The 26,051-nt window shown below is 41.9% G+C and overlaps 1 protein-coding gene across 2 annotated transcripts in view; it reads right to left on the reverse strand.

The window, feature by feature from the left end:
* Positions 1-26,051, reverse strand: part of PELI1 (pellino E3 ubiquitin protein ligase 1) — a 107,856-nt gene that overhangs the window by 70,208 nt on the left and 11,597 nt on the right. The window contains exon 1 of one of the 2 annotated variants that reach the window (XM_040351229.1): positions 1,853-2,256. The exons of the other annotated variant lie outside the window; for it this stretch is intronic. The gene's annotated coding sequence lies outside the window, so the exon portion shown is untranslated. Of the gene's footprint in view, positions 1-1,852; positions 2,257-26,051 lie in introns of those variants that run through there. 2 annotated transcript variants of the gene reach the window in all.

Below are 26,051 nucleotides of genomic sequence, written 5' to 3' on the forward strand. Positions count from 1 at the left end.
GCATACACGATCTCATTAAAATGTATGAATAATATCAAAACAATCCTGTTACAAGGTGTTGCAATGAATACGTCAGTTGATAGGAACACACAGAGGACACAATAAAAGGAACACTTAACCTCCAACACATTTCCCTAGTCACTTATTGCAGCGGACTTTTTTATTTATTTTTAAATAGAAGGAAGTTTCCCTTTAGAATAATCTGAAGGAAATAGATTTTTATTTCCAGGCATAGAAATGATTCCATTCTATCCCTGTGACACTGTAACTGCAAAGGGGCTTTATGTATGGGTAACCCCTTCACCAACTCAGAAGTGCCAACTGGACAGCTACAGGACTGGCACCTACTTTGCATTTGCTTTGAAATAAAAAAAATCCCAAGGCTGGCTGGACAAAACAAATAAAAAATAAACCTTGAAGGAAGTGGGAAACCCCCTTTAATAAGTTGTTTAAAGGGGTTGTAAAGTTAATGTTTTTTCCCTAAATAGCTTCCTTTACCTTAGTGCAGTCCTCCTTCACTTACCTCATCCTTTCATTTTGCTTTTAAAATGTCCTCATTTCTTCTGAGAAATCCTCACTTCCTGTTCTTCTGTCTGTAACTCCACATAGTAATGCATGGCTTTCTCCCTGGTGTGGCGTGTCGTGCTCGCACCCTCCCTTGCACTACAGGAGAGTCAGGATGCTCTTTACGTTGCAGAGAGGAGCTGTGTGTTAGTGGGCATCCTGACTCTCCTGTAGTCCAAAGGAGGGGGCGAGCATGACACTCCACACCAGGGAGAAAGCCTTGCAAAAAAAAAAATCACCTAAATGGCTTCCTTTACCTTAGTGCAGTCCTCCTTCACTTACCTCATCCTTCCATTTTGCTTTTAAATGTCCTCATTTCTTCTGAGAAATCCTCACTTCCTGTTCTTCTGTCTGTAACTCCACACAGTAATGCAAGGCTTTCTCCCTGGCATGGAGTGTCGTGCTCGCCCCCTCCCTTGGGCTACAGGAGAGTCAGGATGCCTACTAACACACAGCTCATTTCTGTATCTGCAACTTAGAGAGCGTCCTGACTCTCCTGCTTGGGGGCGAGCACGACACTCCACACCAGGAAGAAAGCCTTGCATTACTGTGTGGAGTTACAGACAGAAGAACAGCAAGTGAGGATTTCTCAGAAGAAATAAGGACATTTATAAGCAAAATCGAAGGATGAGGTAAGTGAAGAAGGACTGCATTAAGGTAAAGGAAGCTATTTAGAAAAAAAAAAAAAAAAAAAAAGAAGATCCTCGTATCACTATACTTGTTTTGCATCAATGATTTAACGTACTGATGTCAAAGTGCCCGTATGAAAACCAGGAGACTGGCATTTTCAGGTGGACAGGTCCACAATGGTAGTCTACATACTTCTCTTCCTTTAAAAACACAGAAATATATTGGCACCACATTAACCAATATGTAAAATACAAACACACTAGAAATGTATAAAAACGATATATTCATATACAACAGTGTTTCTCAACTCAAACAGTCCTCAAGGTGCCCCAACAAGGCAGGTTTTCAGGATTTCCCTCAGATGAAATGGCTGTGGTAATTACTAAGGCAGTGAAACTGATCAAATAACCTGTGCAAAATAATGGAAATCCTGAAAACATGACCCGTTGAGGCGCCTTGAGGACTGGAGTTGAGAAACACTGATTACACACACAGAGCATTACAAGTAGTACTTGTACTGCCCAAATAAAAAAGCCCCTTCCCCAGCTATAGAAACACAGCTAGCCTTTTCAATCCTACGAGTAAATTAAAACAATTAAAGCAGTAGCATTAAAATCCTCATAAAGCAAATGTTCAGAAACGAAAACGGTTACCATACCTCGAGTCTACCCATAAAGGAAACGGCTTCGTACGGTGAAATAATATCCAGAGAAAAATGTAGCAATATCCTTTGGCAAACCTGCTGGCACACACAATATACTGATTGCTTGCTTTTCTTTTACTTATGTCTTTCGTGAGGCATGCTGACTCAGACGGGTGGGAAGGTGCTATGCAAAACAGGTAAACACCACGCTGCAACCAATAGGACAGGCTGGCGTCTGACTCATCGCTCATGAGCTCCACACATTAATCCGTGGCTTCAAAAGGAAGAAAAGGAAGTGAAAGGATGCACGACTTTGCCAACAGCTTCTAACATACACCTCCTACATAGCACAGGCAGAGAGAGCAGAGTGCTGATGGAAAGCAAGTCCCCGGAATATAAACCTGGCTTTGTCATGTGATCCACAATCCAGACATCTTCAAGTGTCCCATCTACAAATAGGGATCAGTTTCAAGTCTAAGCCAGATAAAAATGACTTGTATTTCCAAACAGGTAATGCGATTCTTCAGATAATAAACTATGATCAGAGGGATTCTCTCATCTGCATCAGCTGCCATTCTGATAGAGAATCAAAGTTTTATATAAAAACAACATTACAAAATAAAAATTGGTTATACTGAAAGGTATTGAGGCTCCCTATAAGCATACCCCCCTCCAGGGGCGGACTGACAACTCATGGGGCCCCCCGGGCAATAGGAGATTATGGGGCCCCCCGGGAAATAGGAGATTATGGGGCCCCCCGGGAAATAGGAGATTATGGGGCCCCCCGGGAAATAGGAGATTATGGGGCCCCCCGGGCAATAGGAGATTATGGGGCCCCCCGGGCAATAGGAGATTATGGGGCCCCCCGGGCAATAGGAGATTATGGGGCCCCCCGGGCAATAGGAGATTATGGGGCCCCCCGGGCAATAGGAGATTATGGGGCCCCCCGGGCAATAGGAGATTATGGGGCCCCACAGTATACACACATACAGTGTACATACGCAGTATACACACATACAGTGTACATACGCAGTATACACACATACAGTGTACATACGCAGTATACACACATACAGTGTACATACGCAGTATACACACATACAGTGTACATACGCAGTATACACACATACAGTGTACATACGCAGTATACACACATACAGTGTACATACGCAGTATACCAGGGGTTGACAAATTTGCTTGGAATCTAGGAGCCAGGTAAAAAAGTTAGGAGCCAGAAAACGTGCCCCGTCCCGACGAGCTTGCGCGCAGAAAGCGAACACATACGTGACCAGCGCCCCCATATGTAAACGGTGTTCAAACCACACACGTGAGGTATCGCCGCGATTGGTAGAGCGAGAGCAATAATTCTAGCCCTAGACCTCCTCTGCAACTCAAAACATGCAACCTGTAGATTTTTTTTAAACGTCGCCTATGAAGATTTTAAAGGGTAAAAGTTTGTCTGCATTCCACGAGCGGACGCAATTTTGAAGCATGACATGTTGGGTATGAATTTATTCGGCGTAACATTATCTTTCATAATATTAAAAAAAAAATGGAGATAACTTTACTATTGTCTTATTTTTTAATTAAAAAAAGTGTAATTTTTTCACCAAAAAAGTGCGCTTGTAAGACCGCTGCGCAAATACGGCATGACAGAAAGTATTGCAACGTTTGCCATTTTATTCTCTAGGGTGTTAGGATAAAAAATATATATAATGTTTGGGGGTTCTAATTAGAGGGAAGAAGATGGCAGTGAAAATAGTGAAAAATTACATTAGAATTGCTGTTTAACTTGTAATGCTTAACTTGTAATACCAACGGCCACCACCAGATGGCGCCAGCTCACATCTGGTGGTAATAACGTGTAATACCAACGGCTCACCACCAGATGGCCCCAGCTCAAAAAAAAAACAAAAAAAAAATTTTTTTTTTTTTTTTGCCCCCCCTTCCAAGCCAAGTCGCCAGGGCCCCATTTCTAGTCGCCATGGCGACCTGGCGCCCGGGATTTGTCGAGCCCTGCAGTATACACACACACACACAGTATACACACACACACAGTATACACACACACACACACACACACACACACACACACACACATACACACACACTGAAAAGGTACTAAGGGGGGCAGCTATAATCTTGGGATTATTAAAAAAAAAAAAAAAAAAACACTGATTTTTACAAACTGTCCCTGGTTTTACTGAGGCTGGCAACCCTGATGGGGCCCTCTGGCAGTGCCCGAGTGTCCGAATGGTCAGTCCGCCCCTGCCCCCCTCATTCCTCCAACACTGGGTGCAGGCCTCCAACGATCGCTGGCTGCTTCAAAACGCATCCCATTCATATAACATGAATCAGACCGTCTTTCAGGCCGGGTTCACAGCTATGTGAATAAAAAAAAAAAAGCCTTGTACACACGATCAGATTATCCAACGGGAATTGTGTGATGACAGAAAATCCGACCATATGTACCCTCCATCAGACAATTGTCGCTGGATCTTCCGCAAACAAATGTGGGATAGCATGCTTTAAAATTGTCCACCAACAAATGTGTGATGTCGGATTATCCGATCGTGTGCACAAGTCCGGACAAAACACCAAATTACAAACACGCATGCTCAGAAGCAATGCTCACCATAACACAACATTAGCAGAAGTTGCCCAGGGTGGCGCAAAAGAGCTGAAAAACCACGTAGTTTGGCGTTTGTTGGCCGTCAATTCTTTGCCGTTCGTATGCAATACAAAATCACAGCCAACGCCCTTTGGACAAAACGCTTTGTCCGCTAAAAATCCAATCGTGTGTACCAGGCTTTAGACTTTTGTGTGAAAAGGCAGGCGTCCCAATACTTTTGTATTATACTAGTGTATGTCCGATTTAAAAAACTCGGAAAAGCAAGTTTACAATGTCGTTCATTCATAGCCTACATATTCTATGTGAATCTGAGGGGACATGAATGTTGATAACCGATCCAAAGTTTACAATGTGGTTTATACATTTCAATGGCTTAGTCGCAGTACACACTTCACATTCACCTCACACAAACCGTCTCAGGGCAAGCTATGTAATTATGTTGTCTATGACGTATGGTAGAGAGGGTGTGGAGGTTTACACCAAATTGCAGTATGATCCTGTATTGCCTACTACAGTAAGGAATGTCTGTACTTTAAAGGGCAACTACACTTTCATGGGAAAAATAAAGCAAATTAAGGAAAAAAACATATATAAATATAGCATATAGAAAGTCATATTGTAATTGAATATTACAAAATTACCTTCCTATTTCAATCTGCAGCTCTGTGGTTTTCTGTAAAATGCAATATGGCTACCTGGAGGTGTCCTATACACAGATATAGTACAGAACATCCCCTAGAAATGCAATTTCTTGCATGTGCGATGGGCTCACTGATTCTCCCAGAAGTCTGCACTAAGATACAAGTCAGACTTTGGGCATCCTCTGCAACAAAAAATTCATTTTTGGTGAGATACTCCCAAAGAGAAAATCCCATCCTAAAGCAGGGTTTGACAAATTTGCTTGGAATCTAGGAGCCAGCTAAAAAAGTTAGGAGCCAGAAAACGCGCCCCGTCCCGACGAGCTTGCGCGCAAAAGCGAACACATACGTGAGCAGCGCCCGCATATGTAAACGGTGTTCAAACTACACATGTGAGGTATCGCCGCGATTGGTAGAGTGAGCAATAATTCTGGCCCTAGACCTCCTCTGTAACTCAAAACGTGCAGCCTGTAGAATTTTTTAAACAACGCCTATGGAGATTTTAAAGGGTAAAAGTTTGTCGCCATTCCACGAGCGGACGCAATTTTGAAGCGTGACATGTTGGGTATCAATTTACTCGGCGTAACATTATCTTTCATAATATTAAAGAAAATGGGGATAACTTTACTGTTGTCTTATTTTTTAATTAAAAAAATAATTTTTTTCCCAAAAAAGTGCGCTTGTAAGACCGCTGCGCAAATACAGCGTGACAGAAAGTATTGCAACGATCGCCATTTTATTCTCTAGGGTGTTAGGATAAAAAATACATATAATGTTTGGGGGTTCTAATTAGAGGGAAGAAGATGGCAGTGAAAATAGTGAAAAATTACATTAGAATTGCTGTTTAACTTGTAATGCTTAACTTGTAATACCAACGGCCACCACCAGATGGCGCCAGCTTACACATCTGGTGGTAATAACTTGTAATACCAACTGTGATACATTTGCCTATATGTCTCAGTTTACTGCTCCCTGCTAGCCATGGGTAGAGGTAGAAAGGAATTTCATGTGTGATTCATTCCTCTGACAGGTTATTGACGTGCTAATGTCCCCTCACTATTCTAAACGTTAATTGATCTATTGTGTTGTGTGAAGAAGATCTGTGTTTACCCTTAAAAGATGTGTATTGTATCATCAGGCTAAATGATTAGAGAAGTAGTATGTTAATTATTCTGATTGCTTCAGTGTATTAACTCCACTGATGTCTTTATCTAAAGAAATGTGTCTGCATGGTCGGCTCCGACTTGTCTCCTATAATCTGTATGGGAAACCCCACTGTGTGAGGGGGGCGTTCCTAACAGGCTGTAACCACATATAAGCTGAGTTTTTGTGTCATTAAAGTGTCTTGTTCTAGCAGTAAGCTTGGCATGTGTGGCTTTCTGGGCGATTCCAGGGATATCCCTCCTCGTGGAATATTGGGGTGATTTTCGTTATGGGAAGAAGGGAACGTTGACGGGGATATCATACCAATACCGTCACACCAACGGCTCACCACCAGATGGCGCCAGCTCACAAAAAAAAAAATGTTTGCCCCTTCCTTCCAAGCCAAGTCGCCAGGACCCTATTTCTAGTCGCCATGGCGACCGGGATTTGTCGAGCCCTGTCCTAAAGGGATGCAGATCCTGACACTTTACATCATTAGCCCTGTAAGAACACACCAGAAGGCAGTTAAATGAATCAAAAATGCACTGGTACGTTCATACGATATAATAAACAAGGAAACTTTTGAGAGAAAAAAAGAAAGGATAAAATGAGAGGAAAAACGCATCAAAGACGCACATGTAGAAACACATCTGGAGTGCTTTTTGTGGTGTGATCCAGCCTTAAAGCTGTACACCAAGCGGCTAAATACACAGCTAAAAAAAATACATAAATACATATATAGGAGCCATTTCACCAGCAAAGGATTTATCATTTTCTCCATCTGTTCATGATATTTACACACTTCAAGGCAGATAGCACAGCCAGGTAAGTGGTATGTTTAGTTTAGACGTGCAGTAACTCTTGCTGCTCCTATGAAAAATGATTTGCAGTGGATCGATTTTCAAAAGGTGTTTGACAGGAGATGAGGAGGCGATATGTTGCCCCCTCACTGCCTGTTTTAACTAGGGGGTCCACAGATATTCACATTTTTCAAATAAATCGGTAACCATCAGAAACGTACCGATATTGGTCAGACCTCCTCCTTCTGTCCCTATGTGGTGCTCGCTGCAGTCTTTGCCAATCTCTGTCAGTGGTGTGGCAGGCAGCAGAGAGATGACATCATCTCTCACTGCCCACCTCACATCACCACTGTTCTGCCCCTAGAGCAGGGCAGCAAAGGCTGCTCTTGTCTTGACAGAGCTGCAGGCAAGCAGAGAGATAGTCAAGTCATCTCTCACCACCCGCATTTGGAAATTAACCTACTTTGATGCCACTGGGGTGAGGCTGCCAAAAGTAGTGCAAGTAGTGACACGCTGCATCTGGGTGGCAGTTGACAGTGGCAAGTGACATGCTGCATGTGGTGGCGGGTGACTGATGTACAGAATATCGGCCGAAAAATCTGTATCGGCCATGAAAAAAAACGATTATCAGCTGCCTCTGCAGCTTAAGAAGGGCTATACAAAAGTGTCGCAACTGCCTGTTTTTACCCCTCTGCCAGCAAGTGCCCTCCTCCGAGCATGCTCCTGGTCAGCTCATGCGCACTGCAGCTCAGCTGAGCTGCAGTGCGCATCTTTAACATCAGCACATATTACCGTATTTTCCGGCATATAAGACGACTTTTTGCATTTAAAATCATGCCCCAAAAGTCGGGGGTCGTCTTATACGCCGGGTACCTGTCTGTCAGACGGCGGCCATCCATTATTCAAAAGCCGCGCCTCCTCCCAAGACTGTTCCGTGATAGGCGGAACACTAATTTTCCAAGCAGAGCCTCTGTTCAGTGTTCCGCCTATCACGGATGCCTTCTCATCCTCGGCCTTGGACGAGAGGACATCCGTGATAGGCGGAACACTGAACAGAGACTCTGCTGGGAAAATTTGTGTTCCCCCCATCACGGAACAGCCTGAGGAGGAGGCGCGGCTTTTGAATAATGGACGCCCGCAGCCTGAGAAACTCTGCAAACAGGAGAAGGTAGAAAGATCGTCGAGGCAGGCATACTGGCACAGTGAGGCAGGCATACTGGCACAGTGAGGCAGGCATACTGGCACAGTGAGGCAGGCATACTGGCACAGTGAGGGGGTCGTCTTATACGCCGCCAAATACGGTATATTTTAATATGTGACGTAAATAAAAGCACAACTATAAAGCACCTTCGATCCAGGAAGAGATAAGGAAAAACATAATGTTGCAACAAGTGTAAAGCTATTTATACAGCAGAAGATGAATACTGGGATTTTTCCATGCTTATCAGCTATGATGTTTACATCACCTTTAGACACTGTGCTTCTTATAATAAAAGGTATTAAAAAGGGTAAAGGACACATTTTCCATCCCAGCCATTGTCTGGTTGCAACGTAAATTCACTTTTTGCAAAATAAAAATGATGCAGTAGTCTGAGGTACTCTGCAACGCATGCACATTTTCCTGTTTTGTCTAATAGCAATAAGAATTTCCAAGCTCAAGCTAGTGTGTTCCTGCGCCTTTAAGGAGGGTTGGGGTCCCTCCAGTCATCGGCCCTTCATCTATCCATCAGAATACCTATGCTCCCACTGTGGAGACTCTCCAAATTTAGAGTTAGGGTCTGCAGGATACAGGGTGCATTGGCGGGGCCTACAGCTTACACATGTATTTGCAAATGTGTGCAACTAAACCCCTGTTTTTAACACATACTGTTAGGTTACTTTGGTTGGTCACAGGCTGGTTGGCAAGTTGAGCTAGGAAGATCTTTGGTTTTATTTGACATGCGTTTGCCCTTCCAGTGCTCCTTGTTGTGAAGACCAGTTATAAGTGGGGGGCAGTGACCCTTTTTTTGTATTAATAACGCTGGTAGTAATAAAAAATAAAGCTTGACCATACCAGAAGTCCAGTGATCTCCTAACATCCTGCTGCACACAAATCCTAAACTGTAATATCAGCCCTGCCCAGCTCACATCATAGGTTATGGCGATGAGGAGAGGGGTTGGCAATCATTCGGTAGTCCTAACATTACTTCCTGTCCTAGGGTGACAACACTGCTCTTTCATACATACAGTAGCAGTGAGTGTTTACATCCTAGGTTCGGAAGTGCATTACTCCCAGTACACAGCGGGAGCCAATCAGCAGGCGCAGCGCAAGGGGGGAGTGATGCGATTATGTAAAGAAGAGACTTGCCGCCTCCCAAGTAATCAATGATGTTAGCGGCGGGCAGGCGAGAGCCGGCAGAGGGGAGAGAACACTAATTTAGTGATGCCTGATATATATCTTTTGTGACCCCAGTGCTGGGAGATCGTTGGGGGCCACAAAAGATATATATGTCCAGAAAACCAGGCGGGCCGTTCAAAACCGGATCGTGGGCTGCGATTGGCCCGCAGGCCGGACTTGACATGCCTGAACTAGATCAAAGCAAAGCAGCCAGTATGCACACAACACTTCCACTAAGCAATCATTAGTAGGAACCAGGGCTGTGGAGTCGGTAGATAAATGTTCCGACTCCTCAGTTTTATGTACTTCCGACTCCGACTCCCCGGTATTAATATGCAAATGTATTTTATACATTCCATGAGGGAAAGAAACGCAACCTACCACAGGACTACTGGCTGGGAAGCCAACAGTCTACTGTATTGCACAGTTTAAGCAAAAGACAAACACAATTAAAACAAAGTTTTTTTATTCTAAAAAAAAAATTCCTAGGAGAATCCCATAGTCATGTTTAAAGTTTAAGCTAACAATCGGAGTTTACAAGTTTTTATAGCCTTAGCTAAATGACAGCAGTTTTTCCAATGGTTTACAGCTTCAGTCTTGAACTATTGGCCCTCCATTCCCTTCACTTATACAAGTGTCTCACTCTCTAGTCCTGCAAAAAACATATTTATTTAATCCCTTATCAGTGAGAGGCTAGGTTACACATGAACGCTGCGTTCCCTGTAAAAGCAGAACACAACACTATGGAAAGTATAAGTATTGCAGCTCCTAATTGTGCGTTGCGTGCCATATAGTGAAGCACATGAAAAGCATGCTTCTTCACGGTCACTTAACGTGTTCGTTTTGCGGTTACGTGAGGCACTGCATGCATTGGTCTTTATTCTTACAGTAGAGAAGTCATTAATTATAACTTTTTGTGAATTGGGACATTTAAAACTTGCCTTTTTTTTTTTGTATTCCAATCTAAATTTAGTAGGAGTCGGAGTCGGTGCATTGTTTGCCGACTCCAGGTACCCAAAATTTCCACCGACTCCGACTCCACAGCCCTGGTAGGAACAACCGCTATATGATCATGCAAGTTATTATCAGGTATAGAGCTGTGGACAGGTATGTTGGTGCTCTTATAGTACAAAGAAAAATATTGCGCTTATTTTATAAAAATATGTGAAGCTGCGATCAAAAGTGTTATACTACACAAAAACAAATTGTAAAGGGAAGGAGATCGCGCTAAATTTATAGTGACAATAAATGGTGAAAAAAGTTCAAATCAATGTAGATAGTCCCGCCACACAGGCAAATTCATAAAACAAACAATCTCCCAGGTGCACCAACGAATCCACAAGAAGAGTGCTTTGAAAGGAAAGATCCTCCACCAAGATTACAAAGGGCCTCTTACCGGATGGAATTGATCTCCAGATTATAAGACATCTCACACAGCATGATAAGAGGTACTGGAATGATATCACATAGGCAGCCACAGCATTGGAATCCTTATTAGAGTATGTCCTCATTAAGCCAGGAGCAGCAATGCTGTGTTTAGGGAGTGCAAGTTTTAGTCCAACATGTGCTCTGATAGCTGGTTAAATTTGTCTATCTCTAAGATGGAGTCTGAGTTCCCAGGATGCACCTGCTTCTCTTCCTGACTCAAGTCAGTCAGGAAGAGAAGCAGGTGCATCCTGGGAACTCAGACTCCATCTTAGAGATAGACAAATTTAACCAGCTATCAGAGCACATGTTGGACTAAAACTTGCATTCCCTAAACACAGCATTGCTGCTCCTGGCTTAATGAGGACATACTCTGATAAGGATTCCAATGCTGTGGCTGCCTATGTGATATCATTCCAGTACCTCTTATCATGCTGTGTGAGATCTCTTATAATCTGGAGATCAATTCCATCCGGTAAGAGGCCCTTTGTAATCTTGGTGGAGGATCTTTCCTTTCAAAGCACTCTTCTTGTGGATTCGTTGGTGCACCTGGGAGATTGTTTTATGAATTTGCCTGTGTGGCGGGACTATCTACATTGATTTGAACTTTTTTCACCATTTGTCACTATAAATTTAGCGCGATCTCCTTCCCTTTACATGTTGGTGCTCTTACAGCACACTGAAAGAATTCTTCATTCTTCCGGAAAAGTGAGGAAAAACCCATGGGTGGCACAGGCACATTGTCCAGCCATAGTCCTGGCAGCCTGTAAAATTTTAGAAGAGGCTGACAGCTGCTGCCGCTGGATGGGGCCGAGTGGTACGAATGCTTAGGGCAGTATAGCGCCCAGATAGGAATGCCTAAAATGCAAGCAGTCTGTGTTCCAGGGCGCACTTTACCCTACCCTAAAGTTTGGTGGCCTCTCACATTAAAAAACCTGCATTTATTTTTTTTAAGCCATCAAGTTACTTGAAACCTCCAAAACATTATACACTTTCTGAACACAGAGGTCCTGTAGAATAAAATGATGGTAGTTGCATTTTTTTTATCTTGTCGCGAAAATCACTCGTGTCCCTTTCCGAGGGGGGGAAACGCGCATGCTTAGAATCAAGTATGCAGCCCAAAGGGTGGCACCATTTGAAAGGAACTTCCCCTTTATAGTCCCGTCGTAAATCACTGGTCGTGTGTACGCGGCATAAAAGAGAAAATATTTCAAAGAGAAGAGAAATCTAAGATTTGACTGCTGACAATTGGACAGGTGCCTTTAGGACAATAAATAAGATGAACTTACACAGCTGAGAACCTAAAGCAATAAAAGCTTGGCAGGGGCTCCAACCATTCTCCACAATACCCGGAAGCAAAATCGTTTGGCTGGCATTCCAAAGAAGCATCTCCAATGTGGATAAGCAATTCCCGATCACAAACAGTTTCCGGTATAACAAGTATGCAATTTGTTTAAAAATAAAATGTAGTAAAAATAAAGCCTTTAAATCTTTCGTTTATTTTTCTCTTTCTGGTGGTCCAATTACTTTTGCTGCCAAAGAAAGAAAAGAAGGAAAAACCCACGTACAGCAGCTCCCTTCCACTGAAAGAAAAGTCACTGTGTCCCCAGAACAAATCTGTACACGGACTAGTTGTTGGCAGGAAGCCATGTACAGAAGCCAATACAAATCGTGCTAAGAATGTCTTTCTAATCCTGAAATATGAACAATTGATCTGGAAATGAGGCCGTTTTGTGATTCTTTGACCTAGTTACTGTGCAATACAAATCAGAAATGAGACTGGAGATATGGAGCCTGAACACGGGAGAGAGCAGACAAAGTCACTGCCTTGTGCAGGGCTGGAGGAAGCCACGGAAAAGCTTACAGAATACATTGACAGGACTATATGAAAACATGTGCAAATCCCTGACCTCAAACATTGTGCAGGCACAACATGGGTCATATAAATACAAGGATGTGAGAAGAGTTGCTGGATATCCTGCCACGTCATCTCCAGGTACAATTCTGCCAATCTCTTCATGGGCATTTTCAAAAGGTCTTCAGCAAACCTTACTTAAAACTGCACTCCAGGCAGATAGAAAAGACAAATGAATGCCATTTGTATTAATTATTAGCCCCAAAAAATTTGGCCGTCCAATGACCGGGCCATTTTTTGCGATACGGCACTGTGTCGCTTTAACGGACAACTGTGTAGTCGTGAGACATTGTACCCAAACAAAATTGACGTCCTTAATTTCCCACAAATTAGAGCTTTCTTTTGGTGGTATTTGATCACCTCTGCGGTTTTCATTTTTGCGCTATAAACAGATAAAGAGCGACAATTTTGAAAAAAAATATATATATTTTACCTTTTGCTATAAGAAATGTCCCCAATTTTTTTTAAAACACTATTTTTTTTCCTCAGTTTAGGCCGATATGCAGCCTGAAAGTCACACGCCATTGCCAGAAGTCTTCCTGGAGATTTGCTGGCAACTTGGGTACTACTTTGCTGCAACTTCATCTTGTGCAGGTATGCAGAGATAACAGCATACAGGGATATGCCATGCACTGCCTGGGTAATCTTTCTGTAATGTCGGGTTCAAATTAGATAAATGTGTTTAAGTGTGGTAGTCAGCCCCCTTTACTCCGATACCCCTAACTAAAATCTAGTGGAAAAAACTGTGTAATTCAATATCAGTATAAATAAAGCTGTTCTGTGAAACCCTCAGAGGTTTGTTAGAGAACCTTAGTGAACAAACAGCATCATGAAGGCCAAGGAACACAGCAGACAGGTCAGGGATAAAGTTGTGGAGAGGTTTAACCGCTTGCCGACCAGCTGCCTTCATTTCTTATACAGCGGCAGGCTGGCTTTCCTGTGCAAATCGCTGTAGCTGTACTGCGGCTCAGGTGGTGCACACTCGTGTTCACTGCGAAAGCATGCCCGCAGGTCGGGCGGACTTGATATCTGCCCGCGACCCCCAATCGTGGCATACAGAGGCAGAATGGGGGGGATCTGTCTTTGTTAACAAGGCGGATCCCCATTCTGACAAGAGACGCAACAGAAATCGACTGTTCCCAGTGATCAGGAACAATGATCTCCGTCATGTGGGGGGGGGGTATATTTATAAGGGGGCACTAATAATATAGACGCTAATAAAGTGCATAGTGCTCAATAATTCATATTCATAAACTCATCAATAAACAGCTAATATTACAAAATGTCCATAAAATTTGAAGTTTTCTGGTCTGTTACACCATCACCATTTCACAAAGTTTGCTATTAGCACCTTGAGGGGAGCAGCTTCTATATTGTCACTCATAGCGCGGAGTTCTTCTTTATCCTTACACTTGATCTCTGTCATGTCCCTGCCAGCCCATCTCCCCTACAGTTAGAACACGCTGAGGGAACACATTTAACCCCTTTATCACCCCTTACGGTTAACCCCTTCCTTACCAGTGTCATTTTACATTGATCAGTGCATTTTTATAGCACTGATCAATGTAATGATGTCACTGGTCCACAAAAAGTGTCATGTGGGGTCAGATTTGTCCACCGCAAACCCACAAAAATCGCAGATCGCCACCATTACCAGTAAAAACAAAAATGAAAGTCCCTTAATCTATCCCATAGTTTGTAGACATAAGTTTTGCGCAAACCAATCAATATATTCCCATTGCGATTTTTTAACAAAAATATGTAGAAGAATATCGGTCTAAACTAATGAAAGGAGGGAGGGGCCAGGCAAGTATGATTTTTTTTTTTTTTTTACAAAAACAATTACCTTTAAACTTTCATTTTAAGCTCCGATTTTGTATCCATCTTTGCTGTACTGTATACAACTTGTTTCCGTTCACCAGTTGAGTTTTTTTTTTAACAGGTGGTGGATACTTATTACTTCAAAGTCAAACATAGGCTATCACATATAAATTGTGGCATAAGACACCAATGGGTGTAGGCTCTGCTATACCCATCATTTTCACAAGGCCTGATAAATGGTGGCTGGTCTGTGAAAATTAATGTGGCCAGATAATTAGAGAAACAAACATGAAACATTCCTTATGAACGGAAAGACTGGGAATGGAGGAGAACAGGAAAGACGTTTTCTCCAGGGAGAAAATAAAGAAAATATCATTCAGGAAGGAAAAAAGGTCGCTAATGTAACTCAATACAAAAAAAATAAGGGATCATGTACGTCATATTACAAGTAATTTTATGTTGTCTACGAGGATTATGCATCCGTTTTAATTGTGTCCTGCCATCCACAAAAAGACTAAGGCTAGACAGAACGCTGTAATGGAAACTCTGCTTTTGTTAAAAATGAATTTATATAATTGCTACAAAGACCATTTTATATAACATTACCCCATAAGAATTACACCTCTATTCTGCAACCAGCTATGATTTTCCAATACTGCCAAAAAATAAATACATTTCCCTTCCTGGAAAGACTAATTTAGAGAGCCTCTCAAAATCCCCATTCTTGGTCATAATTTGGTGACATTTTTTTTTTTAAAAGACCTTTGCACATGCAAAAAGAGGGAGTTGCAACTTTTCCTATTAGATCCTTGTGAGTAATCAGGAGGTTATAGCAGAGACAGATCTTCTACACAATTGCCATGGTCATTTAGAGCAGACGCTCTATGCATTTCTCCATCTTTAGACAATCTGTCTTTATGAATTTAAGCGAAAACACACTTTTATGTTTAAATGATAACCAGTAAGTGAAAAGGCTGATGGGGGCCCATTGCCGACTTGTTTTGTAAAGAACAGGCAGGCCCTTGAGATGTCTTCTTGATCATCAGCAACCTGGTAAGTTTCCAACCTGGAAAAACCATGAAGGATTGGAGTGCAGAGCCATCAGACTTTACTGGCTATATGTTTGTTTCTTATTTATTCACTAGGTAGTGGTGCCATAATAAGAATTCTAGCGCCTTTAAATTCCAATGCAGAAACAACAGCCTCCATAGTTCCTCCCTCACGGGTACATTGTATGGGGCTGCCTAATGGACACAAGTAAGGCCGAAACAACTAATCTTAAAATCGACAACGAATAGATTATGAAATTAATCGATTACAATTTTCATAATCGATTAATCGGCCAGTAACATAATGGGGTTAAAAAAAATAAAATTAGCCCTTTATAGTACAAAAAAAGCAAAATCGCTACTGTAAATATTACTTTCATGGTCCCACAGTAAAAAAAAATGAACCCCTTACAGTAGCGATTATTTGCTCTTTGTACTTATTGTTTTTTTAACCCCATTATGTTACTAAACATCTCAGGCCTGGGTCACACCTCTGTTTTTTGGTGCTTTTTGCAGAAACACACTACAGTTCATTTACATGTTTTTCTATGGGACACGTTCACATCCATGATTTTTTTTCAGCTGCTGCGTATTTGGAAAGGGCAAGGACTTTTTAATGCAAAACGGTGCCATTTTGTTTTTTTTGGTTTAATATACTTCAATGGAGAAGCTGCAGAAAAGCATGTAAGGTGTTTTTGCTGCAATTTGTGTTTTGTAATCTGCCCAACAACAAATTGGCCCAAAAACATATATATATATTTTTTTTTAAGGCCATTATCCGATTAATCGAAACAATAATCGGCCAACTAATCGATTATGAAAATAATCGTTAGTTGCAGCCCTAGACACAAGAATTCCAGGCGCTAGTCCTCACTAGGGATGAGCTCCGGCGTGTTCACACACTCCACGTGCAGAGTCCACCAGGAAGTCTGCACGGCGCTGCGCTAATCACAGGCAGAGACATTTCCCGATCTCTGCAGCTGAGCATCGGGACAAGGTCTCCCTGCCTGTGATTAGCGCAGCGCCGTGCTGACTTCCTGGCAGGTTCTGCACGTGGAGTGTGTGAACACACCGGAGCTCATCCCTAGTCCTCACAGGTACATTGCATGGGTCTAATTTAATTGGCACAGAGATTCCAAAACACTAAATACTGATCTTGAACAGTAAGTGCCTGACAAAGCGCTGTGGGCGAACACCTTTCAAAGAGAACCCATTTGCAAGTCATGAATTTCACAGTACTTGAACATCTTCCAACAAAATTTTATTCCGTCCGGCTTTGTGATGATCTGGCTGAAATATGGGCCGTAAGTGACCCTGATCTCAAGAGTCTCCTTTCAGACCAGGAAATATAACCGGAAATACAATGGCCGTTGTATTTCCGTTTTTTAGATATAAATGAAAGGATTCCTGGCCAATCCGGCACCTCTGATGAAGCCACGTGACGTGGCGTAACTAGAAAGGACCGGAATCACCAGGGAACACCTATGTTTTAATCGTTTGCTTGTCATTTTACCTGCAAGTTACTTTTGTTTACCTTAATAAATCCCCATTACGTACTTCACTATGGAATATCTCTCCTATTATACTTTGGACAATATCGAGGGGGCGATCTTGAGAGACCACCCACAGTGACAGACAACAGCTGGAGAGCAACAAAGTGGAATCACTCCAGGACGTAACCAGAACGATATAGCTCGCCTAGATAAGCTGTTATTCACCTGCAAGAAGGTAGGGGATCTGTGAGCACATTATATAGAAGACCACGGAAGATGGTCTACCTCATTACGAGGATCCATGCTCTCTATATATGGGACTTTATTATTGCACATTGTCACGTTCAGGCTATTCATAGCCCTTATTTTAGTATTTGTTTAATTATATATGCGCTGATCACTTTCTTACTACGTGTGCTGTAAATCGCCTCCATCATGGTTTCTGTATCTTCTTGCTGGATGCTGCCATTTTGCTGAAGCCCAGAGCACCAGAACAGAAGTAAATTATAAAGTGGAAGTAAACACATTAATTTAACGGTTAAAAAAAACCAAAACATTAACATTCCTGGAATCTCAGGATTGCGAACCATCACATCTTATGTCCTCAACCAAACCGTCACACCATCAAATGGCTGCCGTCATCACTGATAACTTGTACAGCACCATGGCAGTTGCAGATCAAACAGAAGCAACTTTCTTGGCTGTAAAGAATAAGAGGGTTTAATTCCAATTCAAGCCGTCAGCAGATCAGCCTTTACAAACTCGGCTGTGCTTAAAAATAGAGAGCAACTGAGCATGTGCAGAGCAGGGCGAGACAGTGTATTACTGGATTTTAAACAGTATAGGCCCTTATTTGTAATGGTTTCCATAACTATACTCGCAAAAGGGGCCAACCTGAAGTGATGTAGCATGACTTCATTTTGTGACTAAAGTTCCAGTGTAACCATTTCAATTACTGGGCACTTTCACCCTCTTCCTTCCCAGGCCAATTTTCTCTCGCACTTTCAATGACAATTCCGCTGTCATGCTACACTGTACCCAAATTACATTTTTATTATTTTGTTCACACAAATAGAGCTTTCATTTGGTGGTATTTATTCACAACTCCATTTATTTTTTGGGATACAAGCAAAAAAAGAGCAGACATTTGGAAGCCAAAATGTATTCTGCTACATGTCTTTGGTAAAAAAAAAAAAAAAAAAAAATCTTGTTAAAATAATTGGTTTGTGTGATCACGGACATATGTACGCAGATGATCATGTACAGACGTGCACAGGTGATCACAGACATGTGTGCAGATGATCATTGGGACATATGAGGGGGGACAGGTGTTTTTACTGTGTGGGGACTTTGTGTGTTTATATTGTGTGGGGACACTAGGCTGCAGCTGCAACGATCCGCTCTCCTCTCCTCACTGACAACTTTTGTGCGAGGAGAGCCGATTGCCTAGCAACCGGCTCTTTATTTACATCACCTGATGGCTGTGATTGGACATGGCCGTCATGTGATCAGGAGGGCCAATCACAGAACCCTCTTGCCAATCGGAGATGCGCCATGTCCAGCTGACACGAGCAGATTGGGCCCGGCCATATATATGCAGTGGCCGGGTGGAATGTGGTTAAAGGTATTCATAACTTCAGCTTGTTCAATTAAGCCTTGACAAAAAAAAAAAATTTGGAAGCTGTTTATGCAGAGCTGCACCAGATTTCGCACGCTCCAGTTTTAGTAAATGCACCCCAAAGTCAAACATTTTGAAATGTACAGTATTTGGTTAAAACAATGTAAACTAAATCAGCAACATTCCACTTGCAAAACTCACACTGGGGAACAAAAAAACATGTTTTTTGTTTGTGAGTGGCGGCAGAAACCACAGAAAGATATTTCAAAGATGGGAGCCTGATTGCACCGTCTCAGAGGAAACACACGACTACATGCATGTACCCATCTGTTCTTTCTGATTAGTGGGGCCACTTACTTCCCCATTTAAAACAAATACTATACATAACTTGAGCTAAAACTTGTAAGGATAATATCTCCACATCAGATACAGAAATCCAGTTGACATTTTTCTAGTGCTGAAGTCCATCAGGTAGTTTCCATCTACACTCACCAAGTTTAGCGTACATGCAAATCGTTCTGGGGAGCAGACATTATGTATCTAAACAAATGTGCTGTTCAAGTACTACTGACATTTCCCAGAACAAACGACCATACTGGACAGCTCTTTCACACAGCCAGTATTCTAGATTTAGAACGTAAACCCTGCACTTCTGACTTTGGCAAATTTACTGTAGTTTTAAGGGCTCTTTCACAGTAATGTCCATTTTCACGGACTCCACTTGCTCAGCAGATCGCTCAATTGATCCCCGCTGAGCCAGCGGATAAAAAGTCCATCTCTGCTCACTGTGCGGAGACGGACCAGTCATAGTCCCGCTCTCCTCTATGGAGGAGGAGTCGGATTAAAAACAGATCCGTCTTCATCCGATCAACGGAAGAATAACAGGTTTTCCATTCGTCTGGATTTAGCGGAGCTGATGTCACCGTTGACATCTACCGCTCCCTAGAGATGCATGGAACGTCCGTTCAGGTCCGCCTGAAAAAACAGACTAAACGGTCCGCATGTGTTAACCACTTAACGCCCGCCGCACGACTATTTACGTCCGCAAAATGGCACGGACAGGCAGATGGGTGTATATATACGTCCTTGCCTTCTAGCGGGTGGGGGGTCCGATCGTGACCCCCCCCCCCGCTGCGTGCGGCAGTCAGCTTACCTCGGGGAGCGATCCAGGATGACGGCGCGGCTATTTGTTTATAGCCGCTCCGTCGCGATCGCTCCCCGGAGCTGAAGAACGGGGAGAGCCGTATGTAAACATGGCTTCCCCGTGCTTCACTGTGGCGGCGCATCGATCGTGTCATCCCCTTTATAGGGGAGACACAATCGATGACATCAGACCCACAGCCACACCCCCCTACTGTTGTAAACACACACTAGGTGAAGCCTAACACGTTCAGCGCCCCCTGTGGTTAACTCCCAAACTGCAACTGTCATTTTCACAATAAACAATGCAATTTAAATGCATTTTTTGCTGTGAAAATGACAATGGTCCCAAAAATGTGTCAAAATTGTCCGAAGTGTCCGCCATAATGTCGCAGTCACGAAAAAAAAAAAATACAAAAATAAATAGATGATCGCTGCCATTAGTAGTAAAAAAAAAAAAAAAAAAAAAAAAAATATTATAAAAATGCAATAAAAATATCCCCTATTTTGTAAACGCTATACATTTTGCGCAAACCAATCGATAAACGCTTATTGCGATTTTTTTTACCAAAAATAGGTAGAATATGTATCGGCCTAAACTGAGGGAAAAAAAAATTATATATGTTTTTGGGGTATATTTATTACAGCAAAAAGTAAAAAATATTGCATTTTTTTCAAAATTGTCGCTCTATTTTTGTTTATAGCGCAAAAAATAAAAACCACAGAGGTGATCAAATACCACCAAAAGAAAGTTCTATTTGTGGGGAAAAAAGGACGCCAATTTTGTTTGGGAGCCATGTTGCACGACCGCGCAATTGTCTGTTAAAGCGACACAGTGCCGAATCGCAAAACCTGGCCTGGGTATTTAGCTGCCTAAAGGTCCGGGGCTTCAGTGGTTAAAGGACCCTAAAGTGATAGTAAACATTACTTTTTTATTTTTGCCTACAGGTCATCTTAAAATAAAGATAAAAAATAGGCAAGTACACACTTGCATGTTAGGTAGTTGGGACTGGACACATTTTTAGGAATAGTCAGGCTTTTCTTCCACTCTAAAACAAAACTTAGCCAAAAAGTGTCCAGACACCATGGCATATGAACTACGAACTGTTCTACATGTGCTTACAGGAAATTTGCTTCCAGGAGGAAAAAGCAGCGTAAGCAGATGAACAGCTTCAGTAGAATTGTCCTTCACTTTTCAAATTGGGAGTATGCTCTTACCCTGCGTTTCTGACCAAATTGTTCTTCTGAATGCCAACAACCAGGTCATCTTGTCTTTATGGCTATTGAGGTATATGGTTTTTGTGGCCGGAGTTTAGTTTTAATTTCCTGCTCCAGATAAGACAGGAATTTTCCCAAAATAAGGCAAAATTTTGACAGTTGACACCAAAACCAGTGTTCCTATTCACCTTTTGCTACAAAACATCATGAAATTGAAAGGGTTACAACACAGCTGTTTAGCAGCCAGAAGCTGGTGTTGAAATGTATCTCTGGGCTTTATTGTAGAGGTGATCAGGACAGCTGTGAAGTTGCCCGATCACTTCTAAGTTCAGCGAAAATAGTGTGCAAACATTTACAACTCTTTTTCTTTAGGTTCTTTTTTTTTTTTTTTTTCTTGAAAGCAAAATGTAACTCCTCTTTTTCTAACACTGTGACATTGGTCAGGATAAATAGGTGTGGTGTGGAGAAAGCCTCTTGAGGGGGGAGGGGGCTAGCAGGAGGGTCAGGACACTCTCTACTTTGCAGATAGAGAAAGGAGCTGTGTGTTAGTGGGCGTCCTGACCCTCCTGCTCGCCCCCTCAAGAGGCTTTCTCCACACCAGGAAGAAAGCCTTGCATTACTGTGTGTAGTTACAGAAGAACAGGAAGTGAGGATTTCTCAGAAGAAATAAGGACATTTAAAAGCAAAAATCGAAGGATGAGGTAAGTGAAGGAGGACTTACCTATGCACTAAAAGTAAAAGGAAGCCATTTAAGGAAAAAAATTAAAAAAAAATATTCCCCTTTAAGTGTATCGAACCCAAAGGATACAAATTATATATATATATATATATATATATATATATATATATATATATATATATATATATATATATATATATATATATATATTAGGGCTGCAACTAACGATTATTTTCATAATCGATTAGTTGGCCGATTATTGTTTCGATTAATCGGATAATAGCTCACTGGCAGAAAAAACGTAAAACTCTCCTAAACTCGTCTAAACTTTGTACAAAAAATGCTCTATATGGAAGTTTTTTGCGCCAAAAAGAACAGACGTTTTTTTAAGCCCAGTGTGCATGGAGCCTAAGGGGTTCATTTTTTTTTACTGTGGGACAGTGAAAGTAATATTTACAGTAGCGATTTGCTTTTTTGTACTATAAAGGGCTAATTTTAGTTTTTTTAACCCCATTATGTTACTGGCCGATTAATCAATTATGAAAATTGTAATCGATTATTTTCATAGTCGATTAATCGATTAGTTGTTTCGGCCAAAAATTATAATTATATATATATATATTACACACACACACACACACACTAGCTGAATACCTGGCGTTGCCCGGTCTTCCTATCTTAACCTTTTGGGGAGGAAAATCATAGTAATATAAATATACCCATCTTTTATATAAGGGTGTAGGCAAGGGTTAATTTAACTGCCATATATTTTTATTTGGCATATAAGTAATATGTGTAGCAGGTATTATTGAAATATCTCCAGGCGTACAGAAGTTATGTGGGAACATACATTTCCCATTGATTTGCATGGGACTTTAAACAAAAACCCCGACCCTCACAAATGGGGGTAGTTAAGGGATAAATTAACTATCCTATAGTTTAAGTGGACATATAAGTAACATGTGACCAAGTGTTATCGAAATATGTACGGCCGTTTGGAAGTTATGAAGTAACATGTATTTCCCATAGAGTTGAATGGGACTTTAAAGGAAAACCCCGACCATGGCAAATGGGGGTGGGTAAGGGTTAAACCACCTATCCTATGTTTGTTGCTGACATATAAGTAACATGTGTGCCAAGTTTCATGTTAATATCTTTAGCCGTTTGGACGTGATGCTGGAACATACATACATACACACACACGTTGAGTTTTATATACAGACACACACACACACTTGTTGATTTTGTTAGAAGCACAGTGCTGTCCTGTGGACAATGCCATCTTAAAAAAAAAATTAATCAAAATCCCTCTCTTTCTAGATCACTGAGAAAGTGGCAAGGGGAATGACACAATGTCATGTCCCTTAAAATATTGTGCCATTTCCAGGCCACGGGAGGAGGACTTTCTGCTGTCTACATGTCACATCCATTCAGGGAAACCACACTACATTTCCCACAATGTCTAGGAATATGGAGATCATGGCAGCCATGTGTGTGGGCAGAGCAAGTCGGGAGTCTGAGACTCCTGGGCCTGCCTACTTCAGTGAGCGGAGATGTAGTTACAGAGGGGAAGTTACATGACTGGTGACCAGGCCATTGGAGGGCATAGCGGCCGCTGGTCTTACAAAGTGGAAATCACAAGGAAAAAAAACGTCGATTTCAAAAATGCACCTTCATTTTCTCTTAAAGGCTGAGGAAAGAAATGGACTACATATCTGCTCAAGGTAGGAAGGCACCAGCAACAACAGGGGATAAAAGTTTTTGCCTGGATCTCAACTACAAATGAAAGAAATCATAAAGTGTGTTAGGAAGGGTGGATAAAAAGGAAGAAAAATATATATTTTTTTCTTCAGGTCGTATTTGTTTTGATTTTTATCAAATTTATTTTAATAAAATGCTTTTGCAGTAAAAATCTAAAAGATAGTTTTCTATTTAAGATACATTAATACATTTAGTTTATTCAGCATGAAATGGAGCTTAGTTATGTAGCATGAGGCTGTATATTCTACAATATTTACATTTTTGGTAAACTCAATTAATATGAATCCAAGCTCTGCGAGCCACGATAACATGCACTGCATTGATGCATTCACACAATTTCACAGCAACTACGAGATGGAAAAAAGTTCAGGAATATTTCTTTATCCCATTGTTTTGCAAATCTATGTACACTAAAAACTGTATGATTGTTTGAAGAGAAATGCATCTGTACCAGGCTCTAAGTGTGAGGAGGAAGGGCAAGCAGTAAAAATGAAAGTGAAACCTTCCAAGCAGCTTATAAACCTTGTGATCTTTCTGCACATAGCTTGAAGTGCTTTATTTCTTCCTTGCAAAATGGCAGCAGGCCATAAAAGAGATTCAGTTTGAGAATATTTTAACAAAGTTCCTCTACCTAATGGTAAAGCAGGCAAAAATGCAACAAAGATGCAAGGCCTGGTGGCCCGAATTAAAGTGTTTGAAGTTTTTTTTTTTTATGTGGACGCAGCTGATATATTCAAAAGGTAAAGCGGAGCTCCGCTGTAACACAAATACGTCGGCAGCAGAAGACGAGCAATCGCTTGTCTCTCTGCTGCCCTCACCACCATCTTCGGTGAGGGAATCAGGAAGTGAAGCGTTGCGGCTTCACTGCCTGATTCCCTACTGCGTATTCGCGAGACGCTGCGCCGTCCTCACTGGTCCCCTACCCGCAGGTCCCTGCAGTGTGTTCCCGGAAGTGGGTGCAAATACCTGTCTTAGACAGGTATCTGCACCACCCCCTCTTGAAAGGTGCCAAATGTGACACCGGAGGGGGGGGGGGGAGGGTTCCGATGAGCGGAAGTTCCACTTTAGGGTGGAGCTCCGCTTTAAAGTTCTTTTGTTTTTTCAAAGACACTTTGTTTATGCACATCGGTTACTAAGGCTGTTTTCACACTGAGGCACTTTGCAGTGCGCTGGCAGGACGGTAAAAAAAAAAGTCCTGTTAGCCGCATCTTTGCAGAGCTGTAGTAGCGGTGTATACGCCATTTCTAAAGTGCCCCTGCCCATTGCGCGGGGATCTGTCTGTTTACAATGACAGATCCACATTCTGTCTCTCTCAGGAGCAATTGTGGGTTGCCGGTGGACATCGCAGCCGCTGACCACGCGCATCAGCTCAGGGGGGCAAGCACACGCCCCCCTAGTGGTCTTAAAAGCGGCCGACGTACAATGACTGCGATTCACCCAGGAGAGCCAACCTGCTGCAGTACAACTGCGGTGGCTGGTCCTTAAGTGGTTAAAGTGAATGGGACTGTCGGTGAGACAACAGCAAGTCAGAGGAGGAGCTGCTGCAGGACAGAGATGACAGTTGCCCTTTAAAAATTATGATTTAAAATCAAGTTAATTTAAATCAAGCCTTTTTACTAGCATAGTATGGAGGCCAAAATCATTTCCTGTCCCAGGGTGACAATACTACTCAAAAGATAAAAAACAAACAAAAAAAAGCATTCATTGCATCTAGTGCCTTGTACACACTGTCGTATTTTGACCGTGCAAAAGTCCGCCATGACCCCGGACAAAAAGTGAACAGGTTCTCCATTCATGGTCCGTCAACAAAAAAAGTCTGATGGAGGCTACACACGGCCAGACTTTTTTTCTCAAAGTCTGGCTGTGTGTACGAGGCATATATATTACATATTTGCACTTTGAACGGATATAACAACATACTTTACAGACCAAAAGAAGAGAAGTTCAGTGTGTTTAATATAAAGTTATATTTATAATACATGCTATATTATTCAGTATTCTATTTATATAAGAGACAGACATGATATACAATGTTCCATCTAAAACACAGGACTGACCAGTACATGAAATCATCCAGAAACACTCAGATGTGTAAGTTCCCACACTTTGCAGAGTTCCAGATGTCAGACATTCTATTCTGATGATGTAAGCAGCCAAGTGCAAAATATTAGCCAAGGCATTTCAGTTCCCTGTAATACCCATCAACAAAAGATGCTCAAGCTTTTGTGTGATTGTGCAAGTACTATCCATGTGATCACAATGTTACATCAAATATTTCTGAAACATTTCACACATGAAGTCAAATGTGCAAAATTCTTTATGCAATGAAATATCTTTTAATTCTTAACCACATTTTTATTACGTGGAGTTTCTGTGGGATCTACATTCATGATCCTCCCTGGAGTGGCTGGTTCCGTTCTTTATTCTCAGAAAAACGGTAACTAAAATATAATAATCTATGACGGCAGAATGTGGAGAAAGCCTTCCAGGAAACACTGAAGTGCT

Source organism: Rana temporaria, chromosome 4 (assembly GCF_905171775.1).
Source record: "Rana temporaria chromosome 4, aRanTem1.1, whole genome shotgun sequence".
NCBI classification, from domain to species: Eukaryota; Metazoa; Chordata; class Amphibia; order Anura; family Ranidae; genus Rana; species Rana temporaria.